This window comes from Phyllobates terribilis, unplaced genomic scaffold (genome assembly GCF_046119375.1).
Source record: "Phyllobates terribilis strain yellow unplaced genomic scaffold, ASM4611937v1 Scaffold_3__8_contigs__length_932513732, whole genome shotgun sequence".
In the NCBI taxonomy this organism is placed as follows: Eukaryota; Metazoa; Chordata; class Amphibia; order Anura; family Dendrobatidae; genus Phyllobates; species Phyllobates terribilis.
The window spans coordinates 314,906,291-314,926,901 of NW_027362763.1; the positions used below are offsets into that span (position 1 = coordinate 314,906,291).

Genomic DNA, 20,611 nt, shown 5'->3' on the forward strand with positions numbered 1-20,611 from the left:
ATCCATTGTTCCCTCTACCCGTGAAATGTCCCCTGTACCATCGGCTGCAACACAACCCCAAAGCATGATTGACCACATCATGCTTAATGGTTGGCGAGATGTTATTTTCCTGAAATTTGGTGGCCTTTTTTCTCCACACATACCTTTGATCATTGTGGCCAAAGACTTCTATTTTAACCTTTTCGGTCGACAGAACTTGTTTCCAAAATGTATCAGGCTTGTTTAGATGTTCTTTTGCATACTTCTGATGCTGAATTTTATGTTGAGGCTGCAGGAGAGGTTTTCTTCTGATGACTCTTCCATGAAGGTCATATTTGTGCAGGTGTCTCTGAACAGTAGAACAATGAACCACAAAGCTAGAGTCTGCTAAATCTTTCTGTAGGTCTTTTGAGGTTAAGGGGGGTTCTGATTTGCCTCTCTAGCAATCGTACGAACAGCTCTCACTGAAATTTTGCTTGGTCTTCCAGACCTTATCTTGACCTTCACTGTTCCTGTTAACTGCCATTTCTTAATTACATTTCAAACTGAGGAAAGGGCAACTTGAAAACACTTTGCTATCTTCTTTTAGCCTTCTCCTGCTTTATGGGCCTCCACCATTTTCATTTTCAGAGTGCTAGGTAGCTGCTTAGAAGAAACCATGGCTGCTGTTTTTTTGGCATAAAGATAGAGGAGGCTTGGTTTTTATAAAGCTGGGAAATTTTCAACACCTGGCATTTCCTAACGATGGTAGTGAAAAAGCCATAACCCTAACAGGCTAATTAAGGTCAGAAACCTTGGTCAAAATTATCAAAGCACACAAATCTCCAAGGGTGCCCAAACTTTTGCATAGGCCCATTTCCCTTATTGTAATTTTTTAAAATGAAAAAAAAAGACAATATATATATTTATTTGCCTAAAATACAACTGAAATATGTCATCTTTAACAATATGCCTTTTAGAGATCATTTCATCTTCAACTTGCTTAACTGTTCACAATAACAGTGATTTTGACTAGGGGTGCCCAAACTTTTACATGCCACTGTAAGCATGTTTTGGAGCACATTTTGGATGCGTTTTTCCTCCATTTATTTGAATGAGTGAAACACGCTGCAAATACGCTGAAAGAACTGACATGTTGTAGATATGAAAAACACTTTGATGGTTAAAATCTGCAAGGAAACAATTAGCAGTATTTACAAATTTGCCACAAAAATGCAGCGAGTGAACAAGTTCTTGATCATAAACACACACCCAGGTAGGGCAACAAAAAGATATTGAGAGAGTCAAAGGGGAAATAATGCCCCGAGAAAACCCTCAGGATAACCCCATTCGTACATATGAAAAACAAGGAGGATACTGGAGTCTTAAATAGATTCAAAGTTAAAACTAAATTTTTCTTAAACACAAATTTTAAAAAACATGTATCACAAATAACACACAATATGTAAGACATGAAACGAACATACAAATGAGGCTGAACGCAGCCAGTAGTGTCAGTAGTCACAGTTTGGGACAGAAACATAGTAAATCAGCATCACTCAAATCAATGAGATAAGCATTGTGCCAAAATTGACGATGCTGGTTTAAATATGAACAAAAGCACACAGGTATAATGACAATCAAACTTGATTTATAATGTAATACAAGCTAAATATCCATGTACTGAGTTATATATACAGTACGTAAATGGATGGATCACCATCATATCATAAATGCCCAACACATACCAAAATTGAAAAGCAGACACCAGTGGAGCAGCCAGCACAAGGAGGAAGCCCCCACAGACCTCTACGAGTGTTTCGCTGTCATCATAATCGCTTCGCCAAGTCCATAAAAGCCAATCCATCTAGGGTCGGACATGCCGCCAATGCAGCTGCATCAGAACCCATAGGTGGAGAGGGGCCCTTGCAGGGCAGCTTATAATGGGGGCAATCTGACCCGTCGCTCTGAGCCCAAATTGTGTGGGGGAACTTATAATGAATTGTGGGGGAAGTACACATCAGAGGCATTAAGGAATTGTGCACACATTCAGGAGTTGTAGCAGAAAATTGTTCTGAAAATCCTGATGTATTGGCAGGAAAAACGCTGCTAAAATACACTTTTTTTACATTCATTTTTGCGTATCTCTTCCCACTCATAGTATGGGTGAAATATCCTGCAAAAAAGCTGCATGAATTGACATGCTGCAGATTTGAATCTACTGCAAATCTTCAACGAAAGAACAGGCAACATGTGCACTAGATTTCGGAAACTCATTTACTTTGTTGGTACTGTAAAATGCTCCATATTTTCCACAACAAAAATGCAACATGTCCACATAGCCTTAAAAATAATTGAGGGGAGAGTCACAGTGACTGATTAATTGTATTTATTGGGCTGCAGAGATTATAGTTAATGGGGGCCACAGTGGTGGCTTATCATTTTATATTTTGAATTTGTCTGGCTAATAGCATACAACTAGGTGCTCCCAGCAAGATTTCAGACAGAGGAGTGGTGTAAATACTTTAATGTCCAAAAATGACAAAAGTATTCTCGGAGTGATAACTTTATTGGCTAACCAGAAAAAAATATATATATGCAAGCTTTCGGGGCACAGGGGCTCCTTCGTCAGGCAATATTACAAATACATTTGTCATTTTTGGGCATAAAAGTATTTATATTGATTTTTCTGGCTAACACGGTACCACAATATAACTTTGTATTGTACATCAAGACAGAGGAGTGAAAAGAATTATCAGATTAGTTGTCCATGAGCCAAGAACCACCTGTAGAAAGCTACAAAAAGATCTGGAATCAGCAGGTACAATTGTTTCAAAGAACACTATAAGACAGCCATTTCTCTCATTGTGAGGATCACATCGCAATCCTCAGACTGACCGTGGGCTCTCCTGACCTGAACATGACTGCTGCATAGAAATACATCACGCTGTCCCGCTCCGGTCAGCAGAGTTGCCAGGCCAGTCCGTGCACTTTGATGTGATCCTCTCATGAGCAATACGGCTGTTTGTCTGTGCCCTAAGCAAAGAAGGGGGCTGGAAACAAATGGAATTAGGCCTCCATGACTGGGTTTGCTGTGAGGGCCTTCAAGTTTAAAAATAAAGGTGTCTATAGGATCAAGAAAGTGCAGGGGCGGATTTAGGGGCGGTGGTTAAGGGGTATATAAGGAATAGTGCGGGAAAGGGAGGCCATTTTGGGATCAAACTTCCTACTAGAGAGTACCCCACACAACAAGGAAGCTTACGTCATGGCTGATCTAGAGGCCCTCCTTGGACAGCTACAAGCTGCAGCCAGGACGAGAGGTGATGGATGGCTGCAGCAGCAGATTGCTGGCATGCTTGGAGGCGGAAGAGGCCAGGAGCTGCGTGAGGGGTCCACACGGAGGTCCAAGAGAACGAGGGCCTCGGATTGTTTGAGCCCTGAAGTAACCCCTCGTTGCAGGCGAGGGCTTAGGAGCCCCTCCCTGCGGGTGGTGGAGACAGACGTACAGCCACGGACAGGCCCCTGTGACTCGGCAGGAATCCTAACATCCGGCCTGTGGCGGCGGGAGTGGGTAGGCTGTGGCCTACATCAGAAGTACGGCCTTCTCCTAGATCATCAGTGTCGAGGACTGAGGCGGCAGGCACACCTGCCGACACCCCCATCAGGGTGCCTACCAGATGGAGTGTGGCGCCCTGCTGCGCATTGGTGCCACAGATCCCAGAGGGGTGCATGGATGGACTTCTCCACAAGAGGCCCTCATAGCATTCACACACCTCCACCCTACCACCTCAGACCACCAGATGGAGCCCGGAGAGGGATATATATACTGGAGGGTGGAGTTAGGCAGGCAGTCTGTTGAGAGGAGCTCCTACAGAAGCTAGACTGCAGTGGAGCCCAGTCAGTTCAGTCCAGACTCAGAGAGCTCGAGTTAGTGAGCCTAGGGCATGCCGACGCCAAAAGAGCGGCGAAGCGCAGCGTACCTGCTGCAGTGTGAAGCCTAGTGAGGGCCCCGAGCGTGGCCGAAGGCAAGTGGAAGGAGAGTAACATAGGGGGCAGAGGAGCTTAACCAGCTCACCCCAAGACCATTTACCGGACACTGGGTCCGCGTCTGCAGGGATTCCTTACACCCAGCAGAAACAACCGGAACCCCTGGCGAACTACATGTCCCAGGTACACCAAAAGCTGACTGTTATACCAGGGTCAGGAGTCACGGAGGCCCCAGAGACCAGGGAGTGTGAACTTCAACAGAAGGCCCTACCACCAGGTCAGCAGGTGCAAGACAGAGACCAAGTTAGGCCTAGCTCCAGGCAGGTCAGAAACTTATCAAGGAAAGGCAAGGAACAGGAGGCCCCACACCCGCTCACTGGGGAGAGTCCTGATATGCACCCTTCACCCTAAAGTGCCCTGGATCGTGCCTGAAACACCACCAGTAAAGGTACTGAAATGAACTGTCGTGTGAGTGTGCCTATTCTTCCTCTGACCCGGCTGGGTCCCCTCTGTCCTGCACCCCCTACACTTACGCTGCCCTGAGGCCCCGCTCCACCTGTGGGGAGGCGCAACAACTTAGCTGCCTAAACACCGGCCTCAGAGGACTGTCGCAGCGCTGGTGATCCTCACCAGACACCACAGGTGGCGTCACGAACATTCCCCTATCCCATATAACTTCCCCTTCTTTTAAGAGTGACCCCAGGGTACGGGCTCGGGAGCCGACCACCGCGACATCCCCCAGAGTCAGGCAACAAGGCCCGGGCGCCGAGTCGTCCCCATCCCCTGGGCGCGTCATCTCTTCCTGGCGTCACGAACAGGATTCCGTGCCCGCTGCAACGACGGAGTGTTGTGCCCATTGACACTGGGTACTGTGCGCTTTTAATCAGAACTGTGTATTTAACTGTGGCGAAAATCGCCGCCATTGTTGTGCCGCCGAGCGTAACCGCGGGAAACTAGGACTAGCGACCAACGCCGCCCGCCGAAGGACCCTGTCTGCCACCGCTGCCACAAGACAGGTCACGCCGTCCGGAGCTGTCCTTTAAACGAGCAAACCCTGGGGCCGAGGGCCGACACCCAGGAGTAGACCCCTCAGGCCCATCAAACTGGTACCGCAAGTTCGTGGGAGGAAGACCTTTCCTGTCCATCATGCTGGACGGCATCGCAACACCTACTCTGCTGGACACAGGATCTCAGGTAACCATCATGCCTGATGTCCTCTACAAGAGGTTCTGGTCCATAGACGAACTTCACCCACCGGATCCAAATCTTTCCGTATATGCCTCAAACGGCCTCCCCCTTAACCTAGTCAGGGTTAAGGATGTGGCAGTAAAGGTGGGAAGAGTGGAACGGAAGGACCAGAGACTAATTGTAGTAGAGACTAATCCTGATGATACAGACTTGTATATCGTACTTGGCACAAATATTGTTAGTAACTGTTTGGGAGAAGTGTTGTTCTTGCTCCAACAGATAGCTGACACTGCCAGACCAGGGCAGAGAAGGGCGCTCCAGAAAGAGATCCGAGCCCTTATGTACCAGCAACTGGTAAAGCTGTCAGGCCGTGAAATTGGTAACGTACGGGTGACAGACCCGGTACCCATTGTGATTCCTCCGATGAGTGAAATGCTGATTTGGTGTAGAGCAGCAATAGGTCTCAAAGGACAGAGCTACCAGGCGGTAGTAGAGCCCCTTAGCTCAGAACATAGACCTACACTCTTAACTGCCAGAGGGGTAGTGGATGTACGCAATGGGAGGGTGCCCGTCCGTCTTCTGAACTATGGGGAAGACGAGGTTAGATTACCACGCTATGCCACTGTTGCCAAATTGTACACAGTAAATAACTCCATACACACGGCGGAGTCCTTAACCTCACCAGACGAAGTAGAGGATAATGACCCGGCAACCCAGGTGGAGGATTGGTGTCAACAGTTCCATGTTGGGACAGACACCACCCCTGTCCATCAAAAGTAGGGGGTACAACGGGTGGTTCAGGAATACGCGCAGGTATTCAGTAAGCACCCACTTGACTTTGGGAGGATTAAGGGGGTACAACACCATATCCCCACAGGTGACCATCCACCCATCAAAGAACGTTACAGGCCTATACCACCAGCACACTACCAGAAGGTGAAGGAGATGTTGCACAACATGAAGCAGGCAGGGGTAGTAAGGGATAGTTGTAGTCCCTGGGCAGCTCCCCTAGTTCTAGTCAGGAAGAAGGACGGAAGCATGACAATGTGTGTAGATTACAGACAAGTAAATCGCATTGCACATAAAGATGCATACCCTTTACCACGTATAGATGAATCCCTGGCTGCCTTAAAGTCTGCAAATTACTTCTCCACCCTTGACCTCACTAGTGGGTACTGGCAAGTAGCTGTTGCTGAGGAGGATCGGGAGAAGACGGCCTTCACTACACTGATGGGACTCTGTGAGATCAACAGTATGCCGTTTGGACTCTGCAACGCCCCCGGAACGTTCCAGAGATTGATGGAGTGCTGCCTGGGACACCGCAACTTTGAGACTGTACTACTATACCTGGACGACGTGATAGTGTACTCCAAAACGTATGACGACCACTTGAAGCACCTGGCGGAGGTATTTGAGTCGCTGTCCCGGTATGGGATGAAGCTGAAGCCCTCAAAGTGCCACCTGCTCAAGCGAAAGGTACAGTACCTGGGGCACATCGTCAGTCCAGAGGGAGTAGCACCAGACCCGGAGAAGGTCACTGCCATCCAGAAATGGCCGGAGCCGAAGAGCCTCAAGGAGGTACGTCAGTTCCCTGGACTAGTCGGGTACTACCGGAGGTTTGTGAAGGACTATACCAAGAAAGCGGCGCCTCTGCAAACCTCCTAGTAGGACAGTCCCCCAGAGGCAGAAATCCCCCGTTCCAGTGGGGTAAGGAGCAAGCTGAATCCTTTAAGGTGATAAAGGAGATCCTGACCGGCGAAGAGATCCTAGCCTACCCGGACTACAGCCAACCGTTCCTGCTGTACACTGATGCCAGCAACGAAGGATTAGGAGCTGTACTTAGTCAGAAGCAGGATGGCCGAGAGAAGGTGATCGCCTATGCAAGCAGGAAACTCCGCCCGACCGAGAGGAACCCAGAGAACTATAGCTGCTTTAAGTTGGAGTTCCTGGCCCTGGTCTGGGCCATTGTGGCGCCCCTGAGGGTTCAGTCGCCACAGGGGTACTGCACCTCAGTTTGAGGTGTGGTATCTCCTCTTCTGGGTAAGGATGGAGCATCACTCAGGACCCTACTTTACCACTGAACACTACACCACTCCTGTCCTGTAAGGGGGCCTAAATGCACCAGGGTGCTGCCCCGGCCCGGGATAGAGGAGATGGGGGGAACCAAAGATAGGGGGAACCATGTAGTGGGTGAGGGTGGAGGACACACTTTTAGGAAGCACTTATTGATTCATATTTAATCTACGGCCATCTTAAGTTCAAGGTCTTTGATTGAGGGTCTTCTGTCAGGGTCCAGCAAGAGTCTGTAGCTGGCTGAAGATTCGTGGTCCTCGTACTTTGGCCTTGAGACGAGGAGCGGGTTAGAGTTAACGACTGTCTCTACCCGGTCAGGGTCCTGTTCTAAGAAGGCCTTGGAGGGGAGCAGAGGAGATAGGCTCCACAGGCAAAAGGATCCCAGGGGATACGGACGGAGCGGAGTCGCCACCTGTATTCCTCACTCTGGCTTAGTCAGAGGGATTCCTGCTGCAAAAGGGGTAACCGGCCCCCGATATCTGACTCTGTCACTTCACGTCTCAGTCAGAAAAGCCCGGAGGCTTAGTGGATCCCGGGTGGATACGGACGGAGCAGAGTCGCCACCTGTATCTCTTAAACTGCGTTTACCCAGTGGGACCCGGCCTTATACCACGTTCATTCCACACATAGTCAGGAGAAGGATCAGTGGGAGAACTTACCAAGGAGAGGAACACACATCAGCGGGGTCTCGACAGGTGCTCCTGATCTACCTGGGAAGTGCTGAACCCCCTTCCCGGTGGCCGCAGTACACCGTGTGTAGCAGAGAGAAGCTTTGCGGCTAAAGTGAGTAAAGACCTGGATGACTTCATTCACCGCCTCCGCTTGTTTATTCCTGCGTGGCACTGCACCCACCATACTTCCATACAGTTTCACCAAATACTGCCCTGAGGCCTACTCCGCCTGTGGGGAGTAGTACCAACCGTGCTGCCAGAACACCAGCCTCAGAGGACTGTTGCAGCACTGGTGGCCTTCACCAGAAACCACAGGTGGCGTAGTCGAATAACCACTCAGCAAACAGGCCCATTATTTTCATGTGACAGCCCTGGGCACGGAACGGGTCACGGCCACGACTGCATCCCCTCAACATCAGCAAGGCCCAGCTCCGAGTACCCCACCTCCCAGGGAGGGCGAGTCGTCACAACTTGGCGTAGTCGGCAGGATTGCGTGCCCGCAGCAATGGAAGAAGTTAATCCCCATTGCCGACGGGTACTGTGCGCCTTTTCCACAAAAGACTGTCGTTTCACACTTAAAGTGGTGCCGCCCAAGAAGAACGGATGCCATTATGTGCAAAAACAACAGCAACCAAAGTCCTCCCATCGTGGGCCTGGCTCCCCAATGGCGCCAAAAGTGCAGACCGCCCCCTCCATTAGAGACTGTCTGCATAGTAGTGTCCGTCAAGACGGATGGGACGTCCCAAGGAGTGCCCGTCAGCCAGCCGCCCTGGAGCCGCCCCAAAAGAAGGAGGAGAAACAGACCGCACCCTGCAGCAAAGATGGACGCAGCCAAGGAGATGTCCTCCGTAGCTGGCCCACCTGCTGCTACCTCCCTCGCTATGGAGGGAATTTACCTGACAGCGGAGGAGGCCGAGTTCCTCCATGGTGAAACGCAGCACCTGACCCGGAGGGTTGAAGAGGCCCAGCGACTGGTCGCCACAGAGTGGAGAGAAGAGGTGTTGTGGAGGATCAAGGCCCGCAGCCAGAGCTCGTCGCGCCTGACAAGTGAGGCTCCAGCCCAGGCGGAGGAAGCCCAGGAGGCCCCGTGCAGCCCAAGTGCGGGTAGGGCCGAAACCCCTATCCCGGGCGCGGGACGCACCGAAGCCCTCCTAGATATCCTGCCGACAACCCCTATCCCCGGGCGCCATCGTATGGGAGCAGCTCCTGTCTCCGGAGGCCGAGACCCGAGCCACCGCCACTGTCGGAGACCTGCTATGCCTTCCGACTCCCGATCCGGGGAACCCTGCGCTTACCTGGGTGAACACCTGCCCCAACCCGGACTGGTCCGCATCAACAGAGGGCCCACAGCAGCCCCTGTTATTGCCGCTACCTGCATCTTCGGTCACATGTCAAGCGGCCAAAGAGTTTGCCTGGGACAACCGAGGGGGCGACCAGATGGGTTTCCCCTGGGAGACCCAGGCCGAAGCGCGTAGGCGGGAGGAGACTTGCAGAAAAGAGCTCCTCCAGTTCGAGAACGAGCAGCGAGACAGGAGGATCCGCTGTGAGCGCCTGGAGGTGCATGCCAAGGCTGCCAAGACACAGGCCCATCAGGCGGTGGCCACCCGTCCACGCCCCCGGGAAGAAGGCATTATCGTGCGCTTCCACCAGGTGGCAGGATGAGGCTTCATCCGCAGCCCACAGTTCAGCCGGGACGTGTTCGTCAACCGGCGGGATGTCGAGCCGCGGCTGGAGCAGGGCCACCCTGGCCGGAACCTCTACCCGGGTTTTTGGTATCCTACACCCGCCACCACGGGGAGCGTGGGTGGTATGCCCTGGACGTCCACAGGGTATTCAAGGAGGATGCCCCCACGCACCTAGTTACAGAGGACCGGTCAGGCTCCATTGGCAAGGATGAGCCCTTTCCCCGGTGGGGATGCCACTTTTGAGCAGCCCCGGGAGATGCATCTCCCCCTTGTGTGAACTGTTATTTTATGTTATGTTCCTTTTTACACCCGGATTCAGTTGAAAGAGACTTTTGTCCCTGCGGATGCTAAGCAGTAGACAAACTAACTTTGTAAATAGTTTGCACCTATTTAGGTGCTCCCTATTGGTTTTATGCAAACCCCACTTCTACTTCTACCTCAGACCTCAGAAGCAAAACCTGTCTGGTGTGGCTCTACTGTAGGTCCAACTCCGGATCTCCATGCCCTGCAGCCACCGAGGGCCTACGTTGAGGGTTTGGGACAGGTCCCTCATGCTGCTGAACTGACACTTTTCTACAATGTTTTCTACTGATCTGTCTACATGCATAATGTCTCTTGATGTTTTCTATATTTCTAATATATATATATTTATCATGCAACGTTAAAGTATCCTAACCTCCCATAAAGGGAAGATTGTTTCATTGTTTACAAAAAGCATTTAAAAATTTGAATGTCTGTACCAATCTTTACTCTATTGCAGCCCGCGGACGTGCTGTGTTTCACCAAGGGGGAATGTGGCGCCTCTGAGGGTTCAGTCGCCACAGGGGTACTGCACCTCAGTTTGAGGTGTGGTATCTCCTTTTCCGGGTAAGGATGGAGCATTACTCGGGACCCTATTTTACCACTTAACACTACACCACTCCTGTCCTGTAAGGGGGCCTAAATGCACCAGGGTGCTGACCCTGCCCGGGATAGAGGAGATGGGGGGAACCAAAGATAGGGGGAACCATGTAGTGGGTGAGGGTGGAGGACACACTTTTAGGAAGCACTTATTGATTCATATTTAATCTACGGCCATCTTAAGTTCAAGGTCTTTGATTGAGGGTCTTCTGTCAGGGTCCAGCAAGAGTCTGTAGCTGGCTGAAGATTTGCGGTCCTCGTTCTTTGGCCTTGAGACGAGGAGCGGGTTAGAGTTAACGACTGTCTCTACCCGGTCAGGGTCCTGTTCTAAGAAGGCCTTGGAGGGGAGCAGAGGAGATAGGCTCCACAGGCAAAAGGATCCCAGGGGATACGGACGGAGCGGAGTCGCCACCTGTATTCCTCACTCTGGCTTAGTCAGAGGGATTCCTGCTGCAAAAGGGGTAACCGGCCCCCGATATCTGACTCTGTCACTTCACGTCTCAGTCAGAAAAGCCCGGAGGCTTAGTGGATCCCGGGGGAAGATACGGACGGAGCGGAGTCGCCACCTGTATCTCTTAAACTGCGTTTACCCAGTGGGAGCCGGCCTTACACCACGTTCATTCCACACATAGTCAGGAGAAGGCTCAGTGGGAGAACTTACCAAGGAGAGGAACACACACCAGCGGGGTCTCGACAGGTGCTCCTGATCTACCTGAGAAGTGCTGAACCCCCTTCCCGGTGGCCGCAGTACGCCGTGTGTAGCAGAGAGAAGCTTTGCGGCTGAAGGTTCATCTAAAGTGAGTAAAGACCTGGATGACTTCATTCATCGCCTCCGCTTGTTTATTCCTGCGCAGCACTGCACCCATCATACTTCCATACAGTTTCACCAAATACTGCCCTGAGGCCTACTCCACCTGTGGGGAGTAGTACCAACCGTGCTGCCAGAACACCAGCCTCAGAAGACTGTTGCAGCGCTGGTGGCCTTCACCAGAAACCACAGGTGGCGTAGTCGAATAACCACTCAGCAAACAGGCCCATTATTTTCATGTGACAGCCCTGGGCACGGAACGGGTCACGGCCACGACTGCATCCCCTCAACATCAGCAAGGCCCGGCTCCGAGTACCCCACCTCCCAGGGAGGGCGAGTCGTCACACCATCACTGAATGGTTCAAGCACTACCTAGCCTCCAGTAAGTTCACTGCCTTCACTGATAACAACCCCTTGACTCATCTAGAAACAGCCAAGTTAGGAGCCATGGAGCAACGATGGATGGCTCGGCTGTCAAACTACCAGTTCACCATTAAGTACCGGGCAGGCCGCAAGAACGCCAACGCCGATGCCCTGTCAAGGATGCCTAACCAGTCGGACACGGAAGAAGAAGTGAATGACCTGGAGGAGATTGAACTACCTGCCTTCCATCGGAATGGAATGGTCCAAGAGCAACGAGCCTCCAGGAGGCATCGCGGTAAGATGTTAAACCCCCTGCCTCACCACAGCTGGAAGGAGACCCAGGACAGCGACCCGGTTGTCAGCCGTATCAAAGAGCTGATAACCCAAGAAGGTTCCTCCCTGGAGAAGGACGCGTGTCTACAAGCCAAGCAGCTGTGGAATGAGAAGAGTCGGCTGTTCATCTATAGAGAGAAGCTGTGCCGGAGGTACGTCAACCCCAAAACCCATGAGATGGTATGGCAGATAGTGGTGCCCAAGACAGACATCCAGATGGTGTTGGAAGCCTACCACGATCAGGTGGAGCACTTTGGCTGGAGGAAGCTAGAAACCCTGCTGAAATGTCGGTTTTATTGGGTAGGAATGCGCAGTTCCATTGAGAGGTGGTGCCGGAATTGTGGACCCTGTAGCCTCAGAAGAAAAGACTACAGCAGCCAGAAGGCACCCCTGCAACCCATCAAGACGACTCGTCCCTTGGAGATCGTGGCCCTGGATCATGTCAAGCTGTCACCCAGCAGGTCAGGATATTCCTATGCCCTGACCATCGTGGATCACTACTCCCGGTTCCTGGTGGTCGCCCCCGTCAAGGATCTGACGGCAGAGACAGCAGCAAGGAGGCTTCAGGCGTACTTCTGCAGGCCCCATGGATACCCGGAGCAGGTGCTGACGGATAAAGGCCCAGCTTTTGAAGCCGAACTGTTCAAGGAGTTCTGCCATCTGTACGGGTGTAAAAAGATCTGGACTACACCGTACCACCCCCAAACCAACGGTCTCTGTGAAAAGATGAACAACATCGTCATCGACCTGCTGAAGACCTTACCACTAGAGGAGAGAAATCAGTGGCCAGACCTACTACCTGACCTGGTAGATCTGTACAACCACATACCTGTGAGTTCCACCAATTGTACTCCGGCATATCTCATGCGAGCAAGACCCGGGAAGTTGCCCATGGACCTGGAGCTTGGTGTAGTAGAACCAGAAGCAGATATGTCCACTGAGGACTGGGACACGACCAGACAGGAGCAGTACAGAAGAGTACAGGCCTGTGTCAAAGACAGTGTCACTCGGGTAAGGGACAAGCAGGAAGCCCACTACAATAAAAGTGCGCCCGCAGAACCCTTCACACCAGGAGAAGTGGTGTTAAAGAGGAAAAGGAGAAACCACAAACTTGATGACCAGTGGGAGAGGGAACCCTACACTGTGTTAAATTCAAGATTTGATAACAAGAAGACCTGTTTGATTAGCAAAGACAGAGGAATAACGACTGCAACGGTATCTAGAGACCATCTGAAGTTGTGTCCAGACCTGCTAAAGCCCCAAGAAGAAGTGCCTCTCACCATACCGGAGGAGCCTAAAGAAGCAGTACTCTATACTGACTTAGGAGATTTCCCAGCAGATTGGCCTCAACTAGGAGGAGCAGCAATAATACCTGTGATCCACTTCTTTCAACAGCCAGAAGACCCTCCACAGCAAGTAGAATCTGTAAGTGATTCAGAAGGGCCTGCTCAAGAAGAATCCCCGGAAGAAGGATCCCCGGATGGAGCAGAGCAAGAAGGCCCAGCCAATGGTATACTTGCCAGTCCCATAGAGAGGTTAAGGCAACCCTGCAGTCCCCCAACACTTAGAACTGACTGAATGGGGGGTAGTACAAGCACTAGTGCCTCACACATCCCAGTACCATGTAAGTCGACACATAGCACACAAGGTCAGACCCCTGTCGGATACAAAGAATAGAGAAGGAAACTCTGACAGTGTAAATAGTTGCCCCTGGGGTATTGTCTTGTGTATTTTCATGTACAGTATGAATTTCTTAACTTGTGCTTTGCCTTACTAATGGACAATTTAAGTGATATGGACACTTCCCTTGTTATCTCTAGTTACCCGTAAGGGTACATAAAGAACTTTGTGGCTGAGGACTGTGTGCAGCCCAAAAACTGTTTGCTGTAAATAATTGCACTCCCGGGAGTGCCCCTTTAGGTGACCTCAGAACAAAAACCTGTCTGGCATGGCAGAAGTGGAGGTCCAACTCAGGATCGCCATGCCCTGCAGCCACCCCAGGGCCTAAGTTGAGGGTTTGCTTTGGACAGGTCCCTCAAGCTACCTTGTACTTTACCCGTGAGATGGACATCCTGTCAGGGGACCTCACCGGAACAGACTTAAATTCTGAGGTTGCTTATTGTATGTATGTATATATTTATTATTTATAATGTTTTATTATGCAACGTTCAAGCAAAGTGCCTCCCATAAAGGGAAGAGTTATTGTTGTTACCTGTTATAAAAATTACTTCAGTCCGGGAGTACTGAGCTTTGCTAGGGGGGAATGTGGCGCCCTGCTGCGCATTGGTGCCACAGATCCCAGAGGGGTGCATGGATGGACTTCTCCACAAGAGGCCCTCATAGCATTCCCACACCTCCACCCTACCACCTCAGACCACCAGAGGGAGCCCGGATAGGGATATATATACTGGAGGGTGGAGTTAGGCAGGCAGTCTGTTGAGAGGAGCTCCTGCAGAAGCTAGACTGCAGTGGAGCCCAGTCAGTTAAGTCCAGACTCAGAGAGCTTGAGTTAGTGAGCCTAGGGCGTGCCGACGCCAAAAGAGCGGCGAAGCGCAGCGTGCCTGCTGCAGTGTGAAGCCTAGTGAGGGCCCCTAGCATGGCCGAAGGCGAGTGGAAGGAGAGTAACATAGGGGGCAGAGGAGCTTAACCAGCTCACCCCAAGACCATTTACCGGACACTGGGTCCGCGTCTGCAGGGATTCCTTACACCCAGCAGAAACAACCGGAACCCCTGGCGAACTACATGTCCCAGGAACACCAAAAGCTGACTGTTATACCAGAGTCAGGAGTCACGGAGGCCCCAGAGACCAGGGAGTGTGAACTTCAACAGAAGGCCCTACCACCAGGTCAGCAGGTGCAAGACAGAGGCCAAGTTAGGCCTAGCTCCAGGCAGGTCAGAAACTTATCAAGGAAAGGCAAGGAACAGGAGGCCCCACATCCGCTCACTGGGGAGAGTCCTGATATGCACCCTTCACCTTAAAGTGCCCTGGATCGTGCCTGAAACACCACCAGTAAAGGTACTGAAGTGAACTGTCGTGTGAGTGTGCCTATTCTTCCTCTGACCTTCCTGGGTTCCCTCTGTCCTGCATCCCCTACATTTACGCTGCCCTGATGCCACGCTCCACCTGTGGGGAGCCGCACCAACTAAGCTGCCTAAACACCGGCCTCAGAGGACTTTCGCAGTGCTGGTGATCCTCACCAGACACCACAGGTGGCGTCACGAACATTCCCCTATCCCATATAACTTCCCCTTCTTTTAAGAGTGACCCCAGGGTACGGGCCCAGGAGCCGACCACTGCGACATCCCCCAGAGTCAGGCAACAAGGCCCGGGCGCCGAGTCGTCCCCATCCCCTGGGCGCATCAGGAGCAGCAGAGTACAGGGCCAGGCAAGTGAAGCGGTGGCAGTCAGAGGGCCTGGCTGTGTGCCGCGTCCGGAGGTTCTATTTGTGGCAGGTACTGCGGTGAACGTGCCTGGCAGGGAGCCTTCGGGAAGCAGGTGCCAGCAGAGGACTGCTGCGGCAGGACCCTGGGAGCGTGTGTCATCAGGAGCTGGGAATAGAGGGGGCGGGCCTGAAGGGGGGCCTTCAAGACGCAGGCAGCAGCTACAGACGGCTGCTGCATGACCCAGAGACACTACATCTGCAGTCAGGAGGAGCGACAGCAGGAGAGGCAGGAGACGGGCTGAGGGCCTGGACACCACACAGACGCTGCAAGCGTTCCAGTCACTCCTGGTGAGATGTTGGCCAGGGGCGCTGGCCGTGAACTTAGATCGGTGTCGGAGGGATCGGGTGTGGAGCAATGTATCCAGGATGAACATCGGGATGCTGGATCTTTGGCTGGCAGTTTCACAGCGCCAGTGCAGCCCGGTGAGTATGATTCCCTGTCTTGTCGGTTGCCTTTGAGGTGTAGGTCAGAGCAGGGTGTGAGTGGTCATGCAGTGGGTCCTAGTGGTGTGAATGAGGGGGGTCGTGGAGGTACGGAGATGCCAGGGCTTAGATATCTGTTGGTCAATGTGAATCAGTTGTTTTCCAGGTTGGATAGTGGATCTGTAGCGGGGTTGGGAGTTTCTCCTTCAGTAGCTTGGGTGCCATCCCAAACGGTTTCGTCTGATTTAAGCGGAGAAGTAACTTGGTCTGTGGTTGGTGGTGAAGTGGGTGCTGCTGACATTTCTGTGCAGACAGAAAATGGTAAGGCGGTTGCAATTAAGCTGGATGACCGGGTGAAGGGGGGGGTTTATGTATGCTTTGAGGGGCCGTTGGGGGCTGATTTAAAGAAACAGGTAAAAGAGAAGATTTGGAAGAATGAATATGTCAAGATATTTTCTCTTTTGCCTGTTGAGAAATTTCATTGAGATAAAAGGAAGAAGGAGGATTGTAAAAAGAGGAGGTAGAAAAACAAGTGGAGATTGATTCCTCAGACGTTTGTCAATTGGCTTTAGATGTTCGCAATCTTGGCAAGTGTGGTGGGGGAAAAGACTCCTGAGAACTGTTTCCCTTTATCTTGCTACATGGATGCCATTGGGGAAGTGACGCGCCCAGGGGATGGGGACGACTCGGTACCCGGGCCTTTGCCTGGTTTGAGGATGTCGCGGTGGTCGGCTCCCGATTGGGGATTGGAACTTGGATAGAAATAAAAATAAAGTAAATAGTTTGTGACGCCACCTGTGGTACCTGGTAAGGATTACCAGCGCTGCTGCAGACCTCCGGGGGGTGATGGGATGGCAGCTGGGATGTTTCTGCTCCCCGCAGGCGGAGCGGGCCCCCGGGGCAGTGTGGAGTTTGATGGTGGGTGGTGATGCTGGGACTTGTAGTGCAGAGGGAGAGATGGCGCAGCTGTAATAATTGACGGAGGCAGTGCAGTGCAGTCATCCGAGTTTTTACTCACAGTTGTTAGGTAAGTTTCACAGGTACACTGTACGGGTGTCAGCCTCCCACGTCACGCTGCATTCACCAGACCGGGGGTTCAGCTCTTCCTCAGATGTGTCAGGAGTGCTTGACGGAACCCCACTTTCCTTATGTTCCTTGCTAGACCGACTTCTCACGCTGGGTCTTCTCCCTCCTGCCCTGCGCTTCCCCACTCACAGTCCCGATCGGGTGCTCTGAAGTCCCTCTGGGCAACCTGGAGTTCCCGGACCTACTTGACCCTCATGGTGACTAAGATGAGGCTGTGGCAACTGCACCATAAAAGTCAGAAGCCTCCGGTTTTTCCAGCCGAGACCTGGAGTAACACGGCTGGTCCAGGGGCCGGCCCCCTTCTTGCGGCCTGATCCCTCTGACACCTGGCAGATTCGGGGCGTACAGGTGCCGTCCTGCACTCACCGTACCCCCTGGGATCCCTTCTGTAGAACGGAGCCTTTCTCCTCTGCTCCCCTCCTGAGCCTCTATCACTAGGCCCCACTTGTGGAGCAGAGCTCCTGAAGAGACTCTGCTCCTCAGACTGCTCACTGACTGTTCTCCACTGACTGACCTGCCACCCTAAGATGGCCTCCCTTTATATACCTCCTACTATGGTGCTCCCCTACTCTACTTCCTCCACCCACACCCACTACTGGTTCCCCCTACCTTTGGTTCCCCCCACTCCAGCCAGGGACAGGGCTCAGCAGGAAACACAGTGCATCTTGCCCTTCCAGCCGGCCTGGAGCAGTGTAGTGTTGAATGTGGGTGTTGGGGTTCCGGGCAGCACTCCCTCCTTACCTGAGAGAAGAAGACACCACACCTCTGGGTGAAGTGCAGTACCTCTGTGGCGCCACAGAAGCACATAGGACTTAGCCAAGCCTGCCCACCATAAGGTATGACGAGCAATTCGATCAGAGGAAGGCGGTTCGGCCGATCATTCGGTGGGGCCAAAAGGATATTGGGTTGTGGCTGAAGGTGATGGCCTGCCCCTTCAAGGAACAGGCATTCCTTTCCTGGGGGTTCAAGCAGTGGGAATCAATCTGCAGGCTCAGGGGGCACTGTTCAGGGAGCTCAGGGGGCACTGCTCAGGGAGCGCAGAGTTCTAAGGATAAGTCAGGAGCATGCTGGCAGTTTAATGACGTGCAGTGTAAGTATGGGGCCAGCTGCAAGTTTAGGCACGTGTGTGCACACTCTAACGGAACTCCACATGGGGCCGCAAAGTGATTTAAAAAAGGAAAGGGAGAAGGAGGTTCCAGTGTTGGTCAAGGGGGTAATGCCGGTGAATCATCTCGCGATGGCCCCCTTTGTAAATAGGCACCTCTAACCTCAAAATAGATTCCCGGATAGGGAAAAAGCGGAGGTCATTTTTAGGGGTTTTGCTGAGGGTTTTCGGATGCTGGCTCCGATTCATCAGGTCCCCTTTTCATTAAAAAAAACCTACGATCGACTTTTTGAATACCTGTTGTTGGTTGGTGAGAGATTAGGGAAGGAAATGGAATTGGGGCGCATGGCTGGTCCTTTCTGTGTTCCCCCAGTTAGTGATTTGATTATTTCCCCGTTGGGTGTGGTACTGAAAAAAAGAGCCTAATAAATTTAGGCTGATTCATCATCATTTGTCATATCCAAAGGGTTTGTCAGTTAATGATGGGATAGACCCTGACTTATGGTCAGTGATGTATACATCATTTGACGCGGCGGTGCAGTGGGTTCGGCAATGTGGACCAGGTTCATTGTTGGCAAAGATGGACATTGAGTTAACGTTTAGGTTGTTACCAGAGCACCCTGAGAGTACCAGGCTGTTAGGTTGTTTTTGGGATAAAATATACTATGTGGACAGATGCTTACCCATGAGTTGTGCAATCTCTTGTTCCCTGTTCGAGACGTTTAGCACTTTTTTGGAATGGGTGGTTAAAGATGTTTCTACTTCAAAGTCCGTTATTCATTACCTGGATGATTTCTTGTTTATCGATCCCCCGGGGTCATTGGTTTGTCAGAATTTATAGACTAATATGGAATGGGTAGCAAACCGTTTTGGAGTCCCATTAGGGAAGGAAAAAAACGAGGGCCCTTATACAGTCTTGAGTTTTTTGGGCATTCTCATTAATTCGGTACAGATGGAATGTCGTTTGCCGAAAGATAAATAGTTCTTGTTAAGGCAGGAAGTGGACACAGTGCAAAAATTGCGTAAAGAGCTGCAGTCCCTGTTAGGGAGGATGAATTTTGCTTGTAGGATTATGCCTATGGGCAGGATATTTTGTAGGAGGCTAGCCGGAGCCACGGCGGGTGTTAGTGCAGAGCACTATTATATATGTTTGAGCAAGGATCATAGGGAAGATTTGTTGATATGGAAAATGTTCTTGGAGAATTATAATGAGAGGTCATTAATTCAAGAAGCGGTAGTATACAGTTTTAATTGTGAGATTCACACGGATGTGGTTGGTGGTGCTGGTTATGGAGCTTATTGTAAAGGGCAGTGAAGTGTGGGTGAATGGCCTGTTTTTTGGAAGGAGCTGGAGTATCTCAGGAATTTGGCTTTGTTGGAATTGTTTCCTATAGTTGCAGCAGCAGTATCAATATGGGAGGATGTTTTTCATAACCAGAAGATCAGGTTTCACTGTGATAACATGAGTGTGGTGTCAATTTTAAACAACCTTTCGGCTTCATCTCCGCCTGTGATTAGATTGCTTAGGGAATTGGTATTGCGTTGTTTGGAGTTGAATTCATGGGTGGTGCCAGTACATGTCCCCGGAGTTCAAAACTCGATTGCGGATTCCTTATCTCATTTCCAGTCGGATCGTTCCGCACGCTGGCGCCAAAGGCAGATGTTTCGGGTGTGGACTGCCCTCGCATCTCTGGAATCTGGTTCGGGAGAAGCGGGACGACTGATTCATAATTCGACTTCACGGCAGACCTGGGCATCATATGAGGTGACTTGGCGAGTATGGGAAAGTTGGATGTTCTATTGGGACAATGTTGTATTGGATGAGGAGAGGATGTTAGCGGTTTTGTTTTTTGTAGGTAGAGCAGCGGATGTGGGTTGATCGGTACCAAGAGTTAATAAGTTTGCAGCGGGTCTTTTGGTTTTAAGTTACGGGGTCTTAGTGATGTAACAACGTTTTTCTAGGTTAGGCAGGCTTTAAAAGGTTTTAGAAGGGGTCATGGGGGGAAGGATCAGCGTATAGAGGCAATGAAGTATATTTGTAATTCGTATTTAAGAGCGCGCTGTTCAGATTGACTTTTTCGTTGCCATTTTTTGAGGCACTGACAGTGGGAGAGCTTGTAGCGCCCAGAAAGGTTAGGGCAAGTGGTTTGTTTGCGGAAGATGTTAGCTGCTTGGTTGGCGGTATAGATTTTTGGATCAGGAGATCAAAAACTGACCAGTTGGGGAGTGGGAGGCAAGTAGTGTTAGGAAGAGTGGATGCGGCATTGATGTGCCCCAGGAGGTGTTTGGTGGAATTTTGGCAGGTTTGGCCGGGCAGAGTCGGCCCTTTACTCTGTCATGAAAATGGCTTATTTTTATCCCAGTTCCAGTTTTCAGCAGTTTTGAAAAAAGTTCTTTGGGAATTGGGATTGGATCCTTCTGTTTATGGGTCGCATTTCTTTCGGATAGGGGCTGCGACTGAGGCTGCTAGTAGAGACTTGGGGCCAGAGGAAATCAAACGAATTGGAGTTCGAATTGTTATTTGTCATACATAAGGAGTTGAGGGTTGGATTGGTAAGCGCAATTTGTTTTGTTTCATATGTGTTAAT

At 51.1% G+C, this 20,611-nt stretch overlaps 1 protein-coding gene across 1 annotated transcript in view; it reads right to left on the minus strand.

The window, feature by feature from the left end:
* LOC141259292 (T-kininogen 2-like) overlaps positions 1 to 20,611 on the minus strand; it is a 119,892-nt gene that overhangs the window by 23,592 nt on the left and 75,689 nt on the right. The gene's annotated exons all lie outside the window — the stretch shown is intronic.